This window comes from Globicephala melas, chromosome 6, assembly GCF_963455315.2.
Source record: "Globicephala melas chromosome 6, mGloMel1.2, whole genome shotgun sequence".
Lineage (NCBI taxonomy): Eukaryota > Metazoa > Chordata > Mammalia > Artiodactyla > Delphinidae > Globicephala > Globicephala melas.
The window spans coordinates 32,801,797-32,819,788 of record NC_083319.1 but is presented as its reverse complement, the minus strand read 5'-3'; the positions used below and the strand labels follow the sequence as shown (position 1 = coordinate 32,819,788).

General features: G+C 41.3%; 1 long non-coding RNA gene across 1 annotated transcript in view; it reads right to left on the bottom strand.

Moving 5' to 3' along the window:
- LOC115838693 (uncharacterized) overlaps nt 1-17,992 on the bottom strand; it is a 615,736-nt gene that overhangs the window by 216,247 nt on the left and 381,497 nt on the right. Inside the window, exon 6 of the long non-coding RNA XR_009564271.1 lies at nt 2,710-2,913. This is a non-coding gene — a long non-coding RNA (uncharacterized lncRNA). The remainder of the gene's footprint in view (nt 1-2,709; nt 2,914-17,992) is intronic.

Genomic DNA, 17,992 nt, shown 5'->3' with positions numbered 1-17,992 from the left:
GTTGTGCTACACAAAACAGAAAACAAGAGGAACAAAGGATAAGATAATTTCCTTGATGGTAGACTAAAGCAGGCAGAAATTTCTCAGGTTTCTTAACACGCTTTCCACTCAGAACGACACTGCTCTGGGTTTCATCAGCATCTCAGAATCATTTTCATCATTCTCCCTGCCTCACCCTAACCAAACTCATTCCCACACCATATATGAAAGTATTATCATCGTTATTGCAAGATTTATATTCCCATTCCACTCCCCCCTTGCCTATTGCATCCCATCGCCAGGTATGAGAAGAAAATCATGAAGTAAAAGCATTTCCCCACATGCTCTGTTTCTCTGCTTTGAACCCTCAGTCCCAGCTGCCAGCAGGAGCACCTCAAGGGCTTTCAGAAATTCAATCAGTTCCCAGATAGGAGTGTAAGATATTAAGTTTCACACTGTTTTCCTCTATGATTTGGATTTTCCACTTTTTGAGTAAAGTCTAGTAATTTTGCTTCTAATGGGACAAAGGAGGAGCAAGAAATATGGAGGTGCTTCTAGGGCTAGAGCTCGGGAATTTAGGAATCCCCACAAAAAAGGCTGACCCTTCCTCTTCTTCTTTTATTATGGGTTTCAGGATAGTGGAGATCAGCAGATCATCAAGATCTGGAAAGCAGCAGAGACAAGAAGTCAAAGGAGTTTATCTGAAGCTGAGCTGGACCAGCAAGGACGCAGACCCAGTGGCCATGCTGGGGTGAGTGAGCAGCCTTGGCTGAAGGGCATGAAGCACAGCCAGTCCTTGGAACTTTGGGTTTCTCACAACGCTTCATCTCTGTATCACAGTTTTACAACAGAGAATCATCTAGTCTTTTTTTTTCTCTTCTTGATTGGAAACCTGCAGCTTTTAAGAAATAGGAATTGTAGATGTAAACAGAACTAGAAAGTGACCTGTCACAAAGCTGGAACAGGAGGACTGAGGGCCGAGGGATATTTCTGAGAACAGAAAGAAACTCATGAAGGGCTTGGTGTGTCTGGATGTGTTGAGAGGAATTTTACAGCTTGGTCTGAGAGCTCAGGGAAAAATTAATAATAGGTACACAGAAAACTAAGCAAATGAAAAAAAAAAGAGGGCTCTAGTCACTCTAAGAAAACAATGTACAAGAAAGAAAATGAAACTTTAGTACACTACATAGTTCTGCTGTATGTAATATTTATAGGATCATGATGTCGTAAACATTGTATGTGAGGAAGAGAGGTAAGTTGAATCTTCCTTAGTAGGAATTTAATAAATGGTGGCTAAAATGTAAAAATCAGGAAATAGAACTATACACGTGTTATTTACAAACGTGGGGGAGAGAGTGGCATGGACATATATACACTACCAAATGTAAAGTAGACAGCTAGTGGGAAGCAGCCGCACAGCACAGGGAGATCAGCTCGGTGGTTTGTGACCACCTAGAGGCGTGGGATAGGGAGGGTGGGAGGGAGACGCAAGAGGGAGGAGATATGGGGATATATGTATATGTATAGCTGATTCACTTTGTTATAAAACAGAAACTAACACACCATTGTAAAGCAATTATACTCCAATAAAGATGTTAAAAAAAAAATGCCTCGGAGACCTTCAGGATGGCAGAGGAGTAAGACGTGGAGATCACCTTCCTCCCCACAAATACATTGAAAAAAAAATCACTATAATAATTCAAAGTGCTTGCTGCTTGAGAGCAGCCCTTTGGAGTGGAGCAGGGCACTGCAATTTCTCATGGCAAAGCCAACTGTTCAATTTTAAAGGATGTAGACATTTTAAAGGATGTTTATGCATTTTAAAGGGAGTCACTAGGACTGTCCATAAATATACAGTGAGCTCTTGAACTTAGATGTGGTCAAACGATGTGCTTTTGTCAATAAAATGCAACCGGAAGTGAAGTTTCAGGAATGAGCTCACGATCCACCGCATTCCCTTCCCTACCTCAGCCTTTGGTATCTTATTAGGACACCAGTTGGAGTTCTTAATAAACTCTGGTAATATGCTCCTTTAGTTATGACTGTCAAATCTTGATATCTTTTAATAATCCATTTATTAGTTTACTAAGTTTCCCTTGGTTATAAATAAAATACTTACTACTATTCCAGGAAGACTTCTAAGAGCTTTCCATGCATCAAAAAATGAGCATTCATGGTATTTCCCATCATTCATTGATAAGAAGAAAGTAATTGTATTTTTGGTTCAGTTTATAGCAAGTCAGAAGGACACAAACATTGCTTTAAGGTAATTTTGTATATCTCTGTCCTAATCCATATGTGCCGATTTTGAAGTTTAACTCCTAAAAGCCAGTCTTATTTCCTTTTTTTCAAGTTTTTCAAGTCTTTGTCATTTCCAGGTCCTGAACAACATACAAAAACATTTTGCAAACTGTAAAGTGCTGCACATATGTAGGGGTTTTAGAATGGAGCCTGGAACTAAACTTCCCATCTCCATTTACAAGTAAGGAAACTGAGGCCCAAACAGGAGATGGGATGTTTTCAAGGTCATTGAATAGGCAAAAGAATCAGGAGGAGACCCAGGCTCTCAGCACTCTGCCGCGCTCTCCTTCCAAACTGCTGAAATCATTCCAGGCCTTTCCTGGCCCATCTCCCACATATTATCAGAAGAGCACATTTCTCCTTTTCCTGATCAGACCTTAACAAATTACCCCAAAATGTAGAGGTTAAAGCAATAAACATTGAACTCACAGTTTCTGTGAGTCAGGAATCCAGGAGTTGGTTAGCTGGGTATTTCTGGCTCAGGGTTTCTCACGACTGCAGATAAGATGCTGGCCAGGGCTTCAGTCACCTGAAGGCTGACTGGGTTGGAGAATTTGCATCCATGCTCATTCATGTGGCTCGGGGGCTGGAATTCACCTGGGCCTCTCCATAGGGCTGCTCATGACAAGGCCACTGACCAGAGAGGGAGAGAAAAAGAGGAAGAGACCTGAATGCCAAACTGAAGAGCCTGAACTTTATTTCACATAAAATGAGGAGTTATTGATAACCAATGACAATTGCTGAGACTTCTCCAAAGCCTTTTTGGGACTCATCGTTGATGTCAATTGCTGTTTAATTATCTGGGCCGAAACCATTCTATGTTGTCTAAAATCCTGTAACTAACAGCTGAAAGAAACTCAAGAAAACAAAACTCAGTAGCAAGAATCCTATGAACACCCTGTTGTGGCACATAAACACCACAAAAAGGGAGGCAGGGAAACTCATACCCAGTATCTCATTAGAACAATATTCCAGGAAGAGAAGAAAGGTTTACTTTTGGACTTTCCCTTTTACAAAATTTACAATCACAGGTCCTATGACTTTAGGTTTAGAAAGGAACTTTGAAATGATCTAGATTGACGTAAGCTGATGACACCCAGACCTACATCTCCAGCTTCAACCACACCTCTGCTCTTTACACCTGTTTATCAAGCCGTCTGCTGGACCTGGCAGTTGGTTGAACTATGGATACTCTTATTTCAACCTGTCAGGAATCGGATTCATCATTTTTCCACCCCCTTTTGCTTTGGGTGTTTTATTTAATTAAACCATCATTTGCTCAGTCACTCAGGCAGGAGCCAGTAGGCCATCCTCTCTTGAATGTGAGAAGCCATATTCAACTGAGTACCACCTACTGATTCTACATCTAATATACCTCTAGCTTCCTCCCTACTCTCAGTGCTCTCAAATTGACTGCTTCTCCCCACCAACCCCCCCATCAAAGCTTCCCCTCCCCCCTACCTCCAGTTCTTTAGGAATGTGTTACCTTGCCCAGAATATTCTCTCTGCCTGTCTGGAAAGCTTTTACAATTTTCTCAAGACCCTGTTCATATGTCACCTCCTCTCTATGGAATTAGCCTATTCTTCCTCTGGATTCCCTGCACATTATCACTGACTTCTAACATCATTCTAACATGTTCGCCTCTTACACAAAATAAAGAGCTCCTTTTATTTTATACTTAGGGAAACTCTGGTCCCCAAAGTCTAAGTGACTTACTCAAGTTCAGGTTCATTCAGTTTATCAATAGCAGAGCCAGGTCTAGAAGATATTCTAAAAATAGGGCTCACGCCCAAGGACTCCCTGTGATAAAACGTACACTGCTTCCTTGGCTATGGAGAAGTATCTGCTGGGCTGAATGCATGGTTGTCTTTGAGGTTAAAGCTGTACCCCCAAAGACCTGTCCTGCATTGGGGGTGCAGAGCCTGCCTGCTAATACTCCAGTCAGTGGGCCTGGAAGTGTTTGCATACAGGGGCTTGGTGGAGATCTTTCGGCTTTGCTCACAGGATGGCCTGTGGAGAGGAAGTGCCATTCTGATTTGTGAGTCACCCATTTCCACTCCACAGAGGCCTTGTCAAGTAGGAGGCTGTCAACTTTCATCTCCATCTCTCTTACCCCTGGGGCCAAAAGTCAAATTCAGTTTCTGCTCACTGTTTTGATTTTTAGTGGCTCCTCTGGCACCCCCAGCTCCAGGACCTTTAGCAAGTGGCTTCTTTTGAAAGTTTAAGGTGGAAATCTCTGAGCTGGGCCCGTCCTTCTTCTGACAGGTGTGTAATCGATGGGAAGTCTCTCACTGGAGGCTATCCTTTCCTGAGTCTTGCTAAAAGGCACTTTCAGCGATGGGAAGTGCTCTTAGAGACCTTTTACAATGGACTGAGCTGGGCTAGAATCGTCACCTTTTTCCTCCTGGGTGGCATTCACTATCACCAACCTTTCTGGCAATTGGAGAAGAAAGTGAGGATGCAGACAGAAAAGAAATCTCTCCCTTAATACATACAGGACAGAATGTTCTTAGGGACAGGCAGAAAAGCAGTGACTTGGAAGAAACTTATAAAGGGTGGGTGGATGCTGCACCTTTGGGCTTTGGTTCTGCCCCTCCGAGTATCTTCTCTCTCTTGGGGTTCTCTGACTTTGATTCCTGTGGCCCTTCCCTACCAGCCCCACAGGGAGCACAAGCCCTTTCCCCGTTTCTCTTGAACATACTAAAATAGGCTAATACTTTCCAAAGGGGCTTCACTGACACACTAAAGAAAACAAACTCGGAAAACATCAACAGCATTGAAAACCATCCAGCTTACTCAGGATCACATCTTGATCCTAGGAATCCTAGAAGCAAGCATAAAAGAACTTCATCAAGCTTCCCCCAACACCCTATCCAGTTCTACCCTTAATCTTGTTTCTCCCCCTACAAGTTTCCTGCCCTTCTCAACCATAAGGCCTCTAGGTACCATTGTGTTTTCTGGAACCTGGAAGATGGTGTGGAGGACACTTTTGTTCAAATCAAATGATGGTAGGAAGGAGACCAGTCAGGAGATAATGGAAAGCTAAATTAAGGCAGTGGAGGTGAAGCCAGGCAATAGGGTAGAAATGTAAGAAATATTTAGGAATCAGAATAAGTAGAATTTGGGGACCTATTAGGTATAGGGTGGAAGGGGTTGAATCTTCTTTTTCTTGCCTTATAAGATATCTGTTAAATTTAAGCTGGAATTCCCTATACCTTTTGAATGCTGGAAATGATATTGCTAAAAAAAGAACTGGAAAGAGGGAAGCAAAGAAAGCACAAGGGGTAGAACAGAACTTTTGTTATTAATGAAGATATATGTAATGGCATGTAGCTTCTTTAAAGTGTGATTTATGAAGGTGTAATTTACATACAATAAAGTTTCCACATATTAAGTGTACAGTTGAGTTTTGACAAATGCATACACCCATATAACTACCACCTCAGTCAACATATAGCACACTTCCACCACCTCAAAATCTCCCCTTGTGTCCTGTCCAGTCAATAGCTCCACCTCCATCCCTAGGCAACCACTGATCAGCTTTCTGTGACTAGAAATTAATGGTGTACGTTCTAGAATTTCATGTAAATGAAAACACATATAATCTTTTGTGTCCAGTCTTCTTTCATTTAGCATTGTTTTTGAGATTCATCCCCATGTATCATTTTATTTTATTGCTAAGTAATATTCCACCTTTCAGATATACCACAATTTGTTCATCCATTCACCTACTGATGGACGTTTGGGTTGTTTTCAGTTTTTAGCTATTACAAATAAAGCTGTTCTCAACATTTGTATGCAAGTTTTTGGGTGAACATATATTTCTATTTTCTTAGGGAAATACCTATGAGTGGAATTGCTAGGTCATATGGAAAGTACATGTACATTTAACATTATAGGAAGCTGGAAGCTCATTTGTTAACCAACAGAACACTTCTTATCATTATTCACCATAATTCAAGGATGAAGGAAAAATAAATTTAGCCCAATCCTGCTTGAGTTATCATAAAGTTTAAATTAGTGGGATCTGAATTAATGAGATTAAGCCATTATAAATGTCAAATTAATCCAAAAATGGTTTGGATTTTTAATTCATATGAAAAGAGTGGTTCTAAAAGAGTATGATATGCACCAAGGGGAGAGAAATTTTGTGAAGTTTGTATATTTCCACCCAGAAAAGAACAGCAATACATTGTTATTTTATCAGTGGGATTCAATGATATAAAATAAAACTGTGATGTACTCTATAAAAATGCATAGGGTATTACTGTTTTACTTTAATGGAAGCCATCATGGGACTTGCAGCATTGTTTTGCTTATAAAATAACGTGGATCCACTCTATGCTATGATATCATCCTTCTGAGTTGACTCAGCCAGAAAGCTGGGGCATGTATGTTGCCAGGTAAGCCAGCAACTTGGAAAATTACAGCTCTGCTCTTCTTAAGGGTTCCCCTGTGAGTGGGAGCCTTAACATTGTCTCTAGGGGGCTAACATCTCCAGGAGCAGCCTAATCATTGGCTCAGAAACTTCTTTAGAAGCTGACTGACAGCAGCTGCCAATCTAGATAATCACCAGAGAGCCCCAATTAGAGCTCTGACCATCGATCTCACCACCAGGATTTAGGACTTTAATATGTATCCACAAGTGGAAAAAAAATTACCCCCTGAGAAAAAAGCAGCATTTTTATAGTATGCACTATATTATACAGCCATATTATACATTATTTATAACTCATAGATGCATTTTTAACCCATCTTCTTAAATGTTACATTGTTAGTCTAATAAGGTTGGTATTTAAAACCTTTCTTTTTCTCATCTTCACTTTGGAAAGGGACATAGTAAATCTGGAAGAAAATATAAATGAAAGAGTATTTTTAGAATTCACAAAAATAGGAACTCTTTTAAAGTAATTTGTACTATTGTCACTTCTGGGGCCTTCGTTAGCCACCTAAGGAGGAACCCAATGTTTTCAATAATCCTCCGGATGAGGCCAAGTTTAAAACACACGCTCTCTATAAGGATTATGTAAAGATGTTAAAACTTGGCCAGAAAGGTGACAATGTATCTTGATAATGGAGACAATCTTGGAAGTTGGCTGGTCTGTCCAACCACTATGAACTAATGGTGGGTAATCCAACACAGCAGGTCTGCACAGATACAGGCAAATGCCAAACAGCTTCCTGTATGCACAGAATTCAGCTTAATTAGTCACAGAGGAGAAATAGGCACATTTAAGCTAATCCAAGAAATCATTATTGTTCGAGTTGCATACATACAAACATAAGAATTGTTGCCCTCTTAAAACAAGCAGCTCCTACCTGCAAAGGGAGGGCACAGGAGATAGGTAAGTGACCTTTATATAAAGGAACTGTCCAGAAGATGAATTCTCTCCATCATTTCTTTTCGTGGTTATTTCTCAGTAGCTCTTATTTCACCCAGTAGATGATAAATGTACAGTGCATGCTAACTCAAGAGTGACTACTAACAAGAAATATAAAAGGACTTTTAAAGTGTCTGGATGGTTTTATGAATGAAGGGCTACAGGTACTGCTGGCAAGGGGTGGTATAGACGTGACTATTAAGGCAGGGCTTTTTACAGCTGTCTCTGGGAGTCTTCATTGGCAACTGGAACAGGACTGGCAAGTTGCCCCAGCATTGCAACTAAGGCTCTGAGTGGTGAGCAAAAGGCACTTCGTGTCCCACTTTCTCAGTCCCAATCTCTCCAAGGAGGCTTTGGGTGGTGGGGTGCAGCCACAGCAACATGGGCTTATTGAGAGTGCTAATTCCACAATCCGCTGTCCCACCCATCCCCATTCCATCCATACCCCTGCCTCACAAGGCAAAAGGACCTGGAGGTGAGAGAGGGTCAGCCTTGTGGGAGGCGCTGCATTCACAGAGAGAGGCTATTCCCTTTCCTGAGTAAGGTTAAGGATGTCCTTCCTGTTCTCAGACCATCTTGAAGTAATGTGCTTCCCCTCTCTAATTATTCACGAAGGTAGGAGGTGCCTACAAGAAGAGGGGCTGGCATCTCATTACTTTATCACTGCTTAGGCTGTGTAACCTGAATGAGAAAAAGACAGAGACAGTCTCCCCATCTGTGTAGGTGTAACTGGGGGCTACAGAGGCATCTGCATCAGAGGAACATAGTAGGAAAGCCACCAGCTGGGGTTCAGTTGGAATTTTCTGTCAAATCTTTCAAAAGATCTTTAATGTACAAGGTTGCTGCTTGGGCATGAGTCCCTTTCCAGCTGACATGTTGGAGCCACTACTGTCCTCACCAAAACCATAGAAAATGAGATAGACTGGCAGCCAGCCAGCCCAGAAGGCCACAACTGTACCCAGTTATATAAAGAGACATCTGCCCTTTCCTTCTCCTTCCTCCCTTGCCCACACCAAAAGTTCTCAGCACCCAGAAGCTGGAAGGGAAGGCGTCTGAAGCCACATCCAGCCTCCCTCCACTGTGTCCCGAGCATTCAGGGCCAAGGCGCTGGCCTGTGTGAGGGCTACCCCTTCTCTGTCCCTGGATGAAAATCTAAGTAAGTCCCTCAGCCTTCCTGGGCACTCTCAGGTAACAAAAAATCCTGATATTTTTAATCACAAAGATGTTTTCCTTTCAGCCAATAAAATGACCAGTTGACGTGTAACTGTCAAAACATTGCTTCATTCAGAGTGAAAGCTCTCCACTTCCCCCCAGTCCTGGCCTGCCTCAGGCCTGAGGGCTGTGGTAGATCAGCTTCATTCCTAGTCTTTCCCCACCTGGCTCTTCTACTTCTTAGCCACTCCCTGGGCTGTCTCTAGCTTCCATGGGGTTGGAAATAAGATGAGGGCAAGTGGAGAGAGGGGTAGAGAGAGAAGAAGTGAGGGGGCAGGGAAGGTGTTCCCTAACTGTGTAGATGCAATCAGCCGTGGTGTCCTTTGGGCAGGGTGGAGTCCCATAGCTAATTCTGCCTCCTGAGTGATGCTTTCAAGAGTGACTCAGAGACATCCTCTCTGCGGCCTATACTGTGGTCCCTTGATGTGAGTGAAGACCACTTCAGCTCCTGAGTATCTGGAGGCCCTTCCCATTATATTTCCAGGCAGTCTTCCCTGGGGGAATCCAAGATGACACCAGGCTAACTCCTCTTCCTGCTTCCTACTGTGGCCATATCTGGTCTCTGAAATATCCTCATCCAGCCACTGCCCCAGTGCTCACTGTTTGCTCCTGACATAGTCTCCACTTTGTGGCCACAGACCCTTTTAGCAGGGTCTTGCCTATGGATTGTTTTTAGACCAATTTTTGGTCTGATTTTTGTCTGACAGAAATGCAAATGACTTTTGTTTGGTGGAACAGATACCTCAATGGGTTATGATTTATGGTCCTGTTGGAATACTGACAGATTTTGTATCTAACCCAGCAATCTTAACATTGCTATAAATACTTCTCAAATGCTCTTCTAAATGGTTTTAACATCTTAGTGGCTCCCTCATTAATTAGCAAGTTGAATAAGATATTTGACTTGTGTTTATTTCATATTTGAAAGAGAGTCATAATTTTATCTCTTTGAAAATTATTCCTTAACAAGATTGAAGTCCAACACTCTCTGCTAAGAAATTCTACTACTACTACTATTTGATGATAGTACTACCTTACATGTCTATAGCAGTTTATAGTGTGCAACTTCCTTTCTGCAATGAGAAGCTTCTTGAGGACGGAGGCTGGCTGTCTTGTGCACCATTGCATTGTATCCCTTCTGCCTGGCATAGTCTCTGGTACAAAATAGGAGCCCAATGATTATTTGCTATGAATCTCATTTGGTGTTCATATAACCCTGCAAGGCAGGTAGAGAGATCCGCTTCCTTTCTTTCACAGATGAAATGTATTTGGATGGCTTGCTCAATGTCACACAGGTAGTGAGTTAAGAAAACTGGGACTCAACCAGACCTTTTTATTGCTAGGGCAGTGCTTTCTGAGGACACTACAATCGTCTCTCATTTTATAAACATGTCCTTAATACTCCCATACAAATTAGAAATACTTCCTGGCTAAAAGCTTCCTTAAGTGACTGCTTCTGTTAGGATGCTTCTAAAATTTTTAAAACATAATTCAATATATAAAACTTCACAATTTATCGTCATAAACATGAAGTTATCTAAGGTCATGGCAATAATTTCTAGAGAAGTAATTAAATAAATCTGAGGAGGCTGATTTCTGATTGAAACACTGGAATCATTTTTGCCCCAGTAGAGCAGTGTATCTTGGTTTACTAAAAATCCAAATGTAAAGAACCTTTGTTTTCCAAGCAAGTCATAATTAACACTGGAAAATCAGAAGCTGACTCCGTCTGCAGCTGGAATTTTCTTTAGTCCATATTCTTGTTTCCCTGGATGCCAGCTGGACTCCCCTCCCCCTTGCCCAAAAAAAATCAAGCAAAACAGAGCAGTTGTTGGTCCCTTTAAAATATGCTCGAGTCCTCATTACTTTCCATCCACACTGCCAGCACGCCATTATAAACCATTACCTGTTCTTATCTAAAGTGCTGCAAAAATCTCCCAGCTCATCTCCCTGTACCTGTTCTTACGTTTCTCTCATATCAACACCACAAGTAAAGTGATTTTTACAAAACACAATCTCATCTTGTTGTACTTTTAAACCCTCTCTGTGGTCTCCCACTGCTCTTAGATAAACCTAACTCCTTATTGTGGGTTTGATGCCCCACGTGATTTGTCCTTGCCTGACTCTCTTTCCAGTTACCTTCACCCTTGCTCACATTGTACCTTCCCCATCTCAGAGCCTTTGCACATGCTAATCCCTCTTCCTAGAAAGTTCTACCTTTGCCTTCATTTTGCTAATTCCTGCTCCCCCATCAGGGCTCAACTTTAGTGTCATTTTCTTGGAGAAGACTCCTGTACTCCTCCAGCAAGTGCAATCACACATGTAATTGCTTTTTCAGCATCTATCTTCCCCCCAGACTCTAAGTTTCTTGAAATCTATCTTGTCTGTAGCCCTAAGTTCAATGCCTAGCACAGTGCCTGACATACACAGTATTTCACCAGTTCTCAGATGCACTTTTTTTTTTTTTTTACTTTTAAACATCTCTGAAATCAGGATGCAGCTTTCAATCACTAGTATGTCATAGTTTAAATGGCAGTATTTTTCTTTCTTAGTGTAAGTGGAATAATTGTGTATCATACAACCAATATTATCTTACATTTGAAGAAATATGGTGGTTGCCACATGAATGACTACCTGTAATAAAAAGCCTTCAGTTATTTGGTTTTTTGCCTGAGTACAGAAATTCTACTACTTATGAATGGCTGGATTCTGAAAGACTGTTTGCAAGTAGCAAAGCAAAACAGCCAGTTGCTGTTTCTCCACTGGTAGTGGGCAGCATCAGTGCATTTTCGCTTGACTTCTACCTAGATGTCATGCATGTTGGAAGTTCACTGGGAGAGGAGCATGTTATCCGGGGCAACTCACACAAGCGCCTGCCTGCTGCTCTGGTGTCTGCTGATGAGACTTCTGTCAACACAACTCCATATCCCAACCACTGCTATCAGCACCTCCCCTGCCAAAGCTGATGTCACATCAGCTGCCCCCATCACTGTCCTCCTTATACTCCAAATAGCTGCTTCTCTCTGCTAGCTGAACAGAACAGCCCTTTGGTGCTCACAAGACACTTCATCCTGTCAAACATGCAGAACCTTCTGCTGGGAGCCCAGCCAAAGCCTCCTGGTAGAGAAGCAGGGAACTATAGAGTGCTTGATCACTCATTACATTCCTGCCTTGATAATTGGTTCAGAGGCCTCAGGCCACCAGAATGGTTGAATCACTTTTCTTTAGAATCCAATTCTAATAGAGAAACAGCTATATAAAGGGCCCAGTAACTTCCAGTTTTGCCTTTACATAAAACGTTAGCCTGTTTTTTTTCCCCTTCTTGGGAATCAGCTTTTCCTTTGGTAGAGACCGTTCCACCCTGATCATTTACTGAGAAAATTCTCTCCTTATCCATGGGCATGTCACAACCCTAGCACAACTAGACTTAAGTAGAACAGGTTTATTCAATTGACTGTGGCCTTGATAAGTTGTACTCATGATTGACGAGGCTGCTATTTCTGGGTGTCCTCTCCCATCATCACCCTGCCTGGGGCTTTACAAAATAGCTGGGTTGAATCACACTGACAGAACCTTTTAGTCACTTTCAATTCTGCCAAGGAAACATAGACATGGGCTTTCAACTTCTAAATTAACTTTGATTCCCTCCAGACCCTGATCCCTTTTAGGTCACAAAGCATCTTAAAACTGAGCTGAACACTTTCATTTAAAAGAAAAGGAAGGGGACTTCCCTGGTGGCGCAGTGGTTGAGAATCCGCCTGCCAGTGCAGGGGACATGGGTTCGATTCCTGGTCTAGGAAGATCCCACATGCTGTGGAACAACTAAGTCTGCATGCCACAACTACTGAGTCTGTGCTCTAGAGCCCATGAGCCACAACTACAGAGCCCACGCGCCACAACTACTGAAGCCCCTGCGCCTAGAGCCCGCACTCCGCAACAAGAGAAGCCACCACAATGAGAAGCCTGCGCGCTGCAGTGAAGAGCCAATGCAGCCAAAGATAAATAAATAAATAAATTTAAAAATAAATAAATGAATTAATTTAAAAAAAGAAAAGAAAAGGAAGAAAAAAGGAAAACAGATAAGTGAGAAATAATTGAAGCAAATATGACAAAGAATTAAGATCTATCTCAAATAAAATCTTATCCAAAATGTAATATAAATTAAGATCTTAGTAAATAATTGAGATCTGTCCAAACTTTCCAAGCCTGAATGGAAGCGACGACAGAACTATCCAGTTAGAGGTGCCACTGAACTCTCCTTGGCAGAGCTCTCTCCACAAGTGCAACAAACAGTGGCCTTAGGAGGCTGTACTGAGCCAGGAGTCGCGTGTGGATTTGAATCCAGTAAGCCAGAGAAGAACATCTGATGAGGTTGCCCCAACTGAGGGACCAGGAGCAGATGTCAAAAGCTAAAATATTGGAAGGATGTTGGAGAGAAATATATTGCTGGGTATATAGACATTGAGATCCTTTAAGAAACCAGCTGAAATTATCTAATGACAAATTTTTAACATCGCTTGTGATGATAGAGTAGAATCTCAAGCACATATCACAAATTTTGAGGAGTTTCTGATCTTCAAATTGAACAACTGGGCATCTGACTGAAGGAAATCTCCAAGGCAAAGGGCACCCCCAATTCCTGAGGGGTTCAAGCTAGAGGCCAGACTGGGCCGTGAGAGATCAGGGACCTCTTCACTTGAAAACAAAAATATTTGAGAATCACCTGTGCTGGCAGCCCAGAGGAAACCTGCGGCACCCAGCACAAAGCCCAAAGGAGCAGGGTTTCTCCCTGATCAGGTACCTCTCTGCTCTTCTCTGATATGGCCAGACATTCCCTGATGTGTAAGACAGGAAGGGTGTCAGACACAGACACTCTACCTATGTGGAATGGAGGCCAAGACAGAAAGAGATCTGGGTACAGAAAGTTTTGTCAACATAAAGCTCCCCTGGTACAAGATCTCTCCTGATAGCTGCATCCCTGAGCTAGGATTACATGGTCAACCAGCCCTCCAGTTGAAGACTTAAAGATTAAGTCCACCCAAGTAAGATCTAAGAATTCATCCACCTTAATTTTGGGCAAATACAGGACAAAATACTCAGATATAAACACACATGCACACACCACAGAGGGACTATTAAAAAACTTTCTACAACATAGAAGATAAATGTAGCACTCAGAGATACAGAAGGGCCATTCTTAAAATGTATATTTCATTCAGGTCATGGAAGTAAATTTTAGAGATAGTCTGCCTTATACCCTTGAGGAAATAAGAGCAAAGATTCTAAGAAAGAAGATATGAAAGTTGAGATGGTAAGACAATATATATGTAATGAAATAGTTAATTAAATAATATATGTAAAGGCAGTGCTACAGTAATTTGATAATTGGCAAAGGCAGTAAAGGACAGAACTAACTTCAGAAAATCAGATCTGTAATGTGGAGGGTAAACTTGGGGCAATCTCTCAGAACGCACAAGAAAAAGTCACAGAGGTTGAAGTGATAAAAGATATAAATGGAAGAGTCAGAAAATGAAGCATCAACGTGTGGGTCTGCTGCTTACTAGCTCTAAAACTGTTGCTCCTGAGTTTTAGGTGTTTCTCTAACACCTAAATGGGGTGATACTACTACTACTCCTTAGAACCCTGTAAGGATTGAGTGAGATAATGAGTGTAAAGTGCCTAGCATTTAGGAAGCATCAAATAAATGGTAGCTGCTATTATTATTATTACTAGTGCTTCTCCCACTGCTTTTATATTACTATTATTAGATAAATGAACGCAAGGACACATGGGAAAAAATCAGTACTGTGGTCTATGTCCCAGGACAATCCACTGGATTTTGTCTATAGATTGATATTTTTTCTCAAGAAGGGCTCATGGCTGCTGCATTCCTTGAATCCTTTTTCTGTTTGTTTTTTTTAAAGGATATCTGCCTATTACCTTCATATGTAAATAATAATTTGATGGATATAAAATGTTTGTGTAGAACATTCTCTATAGCTGTGCACACAGTGTACCAGTTTTCTGACACTGAATGTCATGATGGAGAAATCAGAGGCCAGTTTATTTTTTTTTACTTGTAATACTTTACATAGAATAAAAATTACAGCGACAACACTCTTTATCATCGCAGTAACTCAATATATGCTTCAAGGTTTTTTTGTTCTTAGTATTTTGGGTTTTTTTGTTTTTGTTTTCTGGAATGAGTGCTCTGTTTTCCTGCAGGTTCAGCTCTTGGTTTATAAAAGTTTTCTTCTATGATATCTTGCAATGCATGTTTGTCTCATGTTCTTTTCCAGAAACTCTAACATGCTTATGTTGGTTGGTGTTTCTCTTCCATGTCCATAGTTTTTCCTTCTAACAATTTATAAACATCTTCTTTCCATTTTCCTGAATTTACTCATGCTCTAGTTATTGCAGTTTCAAAGGTGACTTATCTTTCCATAGTAGTGTTACTGTGTGTTCAGTTTCTTTCCTAACATTGTTAGCTCACTTTTTCTCCTTTGGCCATCTTAGAATCTCTTCCTTGAGCTCCTTATCTCTCTGTTGTGCCTTCCTTTTCAACGGGGCTGTGTTCTCTTTAAACTTCTCTGAGGGATGAAAAAGTATCTGACTTTTTTCTACGTTCTGGAGTAATTTTCTCTTATAGCTGCAATGATTATGTCAGATGTGAATTTCTCAGCTGCTTTTCACTTCTTCACTTTCCTTGTTCTTTTATTTTTTGTAGTGTCTATGGATAGGACCCACAATGGGTCTCTTTTATTCACCTGTCCTTTGAGAAGAGGGTAGTTCTACCTAGTCTTCTGTTTGCTCAAAAGTGATGTGTATGGTTAGGGCAGAGGAGTGATCTGGAGCAGCTGACAGCTTTGGTCCAGACACATTGTTTCTGAAGATATTAAGAGAATCTTTTTCTTAATTTTCACTGTTTGCCCATTTCAGCTGAGCAGATAACCCAGAAAGGAGGTAGGTCTGGCTCACAAAAAAATCCCTAAGTCACAACTGATGTCCATCTCGTTTACTTTTAGAGAAATCTGGACCATGTTGAGGTCTGCGGGGTTACATATCATCTCTCAGCATCCTTCTTCAAACTGATCCCGAATTCACTGATTTGGCAGATATTCTCTTTTGCCTATGAGTTGGAAGTTGTCGCTCTAACTATATTTGTTGGAGATGCAGTTTTCTTCACTATTTATGTTCTTTGGATTATTTCAATAGGTTACAAACTGGGCACTATAGTAAACAGGCTTTTTACCAGAAGTCCAATGTAGCATTTTTAAGATAAATATCTGATGACATCACCCCCTTTTTCTGCTCCCCATCTACACCTCCAGCCTCTTCCTGCACTTTTTCCTCCTTCACCCTTCTGCATCACGTGACATCATTCACTTGTTCTCCCCCTGAAGTCTGTCCCCTTGTACCTTTTGTCCTCTCTACCTGGAATGCTCTCTCTCTTCCACTCCCTTTGCGTGGCCAGCTCCTCTTATACTCCAGTCTCAGTTTAAACATCACTTATGAAAGGACGCTTTTTTGAACACTCTAAGTTTACATCCATACCATTTTCCTGCACTTGGGGTGTCAAATCTCCCTTCATATTTGGTCAGCAGTTCCCACAATAACATCTTAATTTCTCTTAATGTTGTTATAATGTTGATTGGACAACAAATAATGAATTCAAATTTACAACTGCAGTTTCCAAGTGAATATTCTCTAATCTAGACTGGATATATTAGCGTCAAACTACATACACATTGTGAATTGATTCTGAAGTATTGTGTGTTTGTGTCTGTTACGGATATTCGTGCTAGAACACAAATAGTATAATGAAGGTATGTAATAAAAAAGGATGTTCTGGAAATCTGTATCAAAACATTCACTGGTGCATAGGTCAGTGCCTGGCACGCAGAAGGTGCTCAATAAATGTTTTGTTGAACAAATGAATGATTGGTGTACTCTTGAGGTTTATGTTCCTACACAGTATGGTCCATCTCTATCCAAATAAAAGGTAATTCAGAGACAGGAGGTTCTGTTCAGGTAGAAGAGAGAATAGTGCAGGATAAATCAGGGTATTTATTCAAGTTGTTCTGCCAGCTTGCCTCACTGTTTTCATACTTCCTGTTCATAGGTAACCACTTTGTAAACCTAGATGCAAGATGGAAGTCCTGCAGATTTCTGCAAACAAGCTGCGTAAGGCATTCTCAGCATTTCTCCAGGCTGTCAGAGGGCTTAGATCAAGTGTTCTCACACATTGCCAAAGCTCTTCTCAGACATATTTGCTCCAGGCTTTTATCAACTGCCAGGAAATGAGCAGCTGTGAGTTCCAAACCTAACAGGTATGTGGAGCTGTCAGCATGTTCAATTCTGATCAACCGGAGAGGAGAAGTAGTGCCGGGGTCAGCCGTGTCTGATACCCCTCCCCTCTGACCAGCAGGAGTTCGTGAAAGCTCCAGGCTCCTGCTGAACTGGGGAATTGCTGTGGAAGGGGCTCAGCCTGGGGACTTCCGCCAAGAAGTGCCTGGCTCGCCAGCTGCACGTAGCCCCCCGCCCCCCACCCAGTGCCTTGTCATTTGAGATGACATGTATGATTCCAAGGGCAGGCTTAGCTCCGGTAGCCTCCACTGCCAGCAGTCCATGGACTGTACTAAATTAATTCTAGTACATCTAATAGTACATGTGTACTATTTAAAATGTGGTTTACTGTGATACTAAATTTGTTTTACCTGGTTTTAAAAAACTAAGAATTTAATTAACTTTTTCTTTCTTTTTCTTTTCAGCTCTTTATGGAATTGAAAGTCAACTGAAGCTCAGGGAAGTTTTTCATTGTTTTGATAGCTCTCAGGTTGTGGCTGGGTCTTAGTTTTTGCATGTGGTTGCTTTTTTCAACTAATTACTTTTTAAATGTGTTAAGACTCCTTTCTAACTTTAATCTGCTTTAGAGTGATATTACCATTTTACCTTTTAAATTTTATTAACTTTTATTTGAGTGGTTTTAAGAGTTTTCAGTGTTAAGATTTCATTCCGTTACCTAGAGTCATAGACTTTCAGAGCCGGGAAGGCCCCTGAGATCTTTGTTAAATCTCTTCTTATAAAGGTGAAGAAACTGATGTAAAGATGTTAAGAC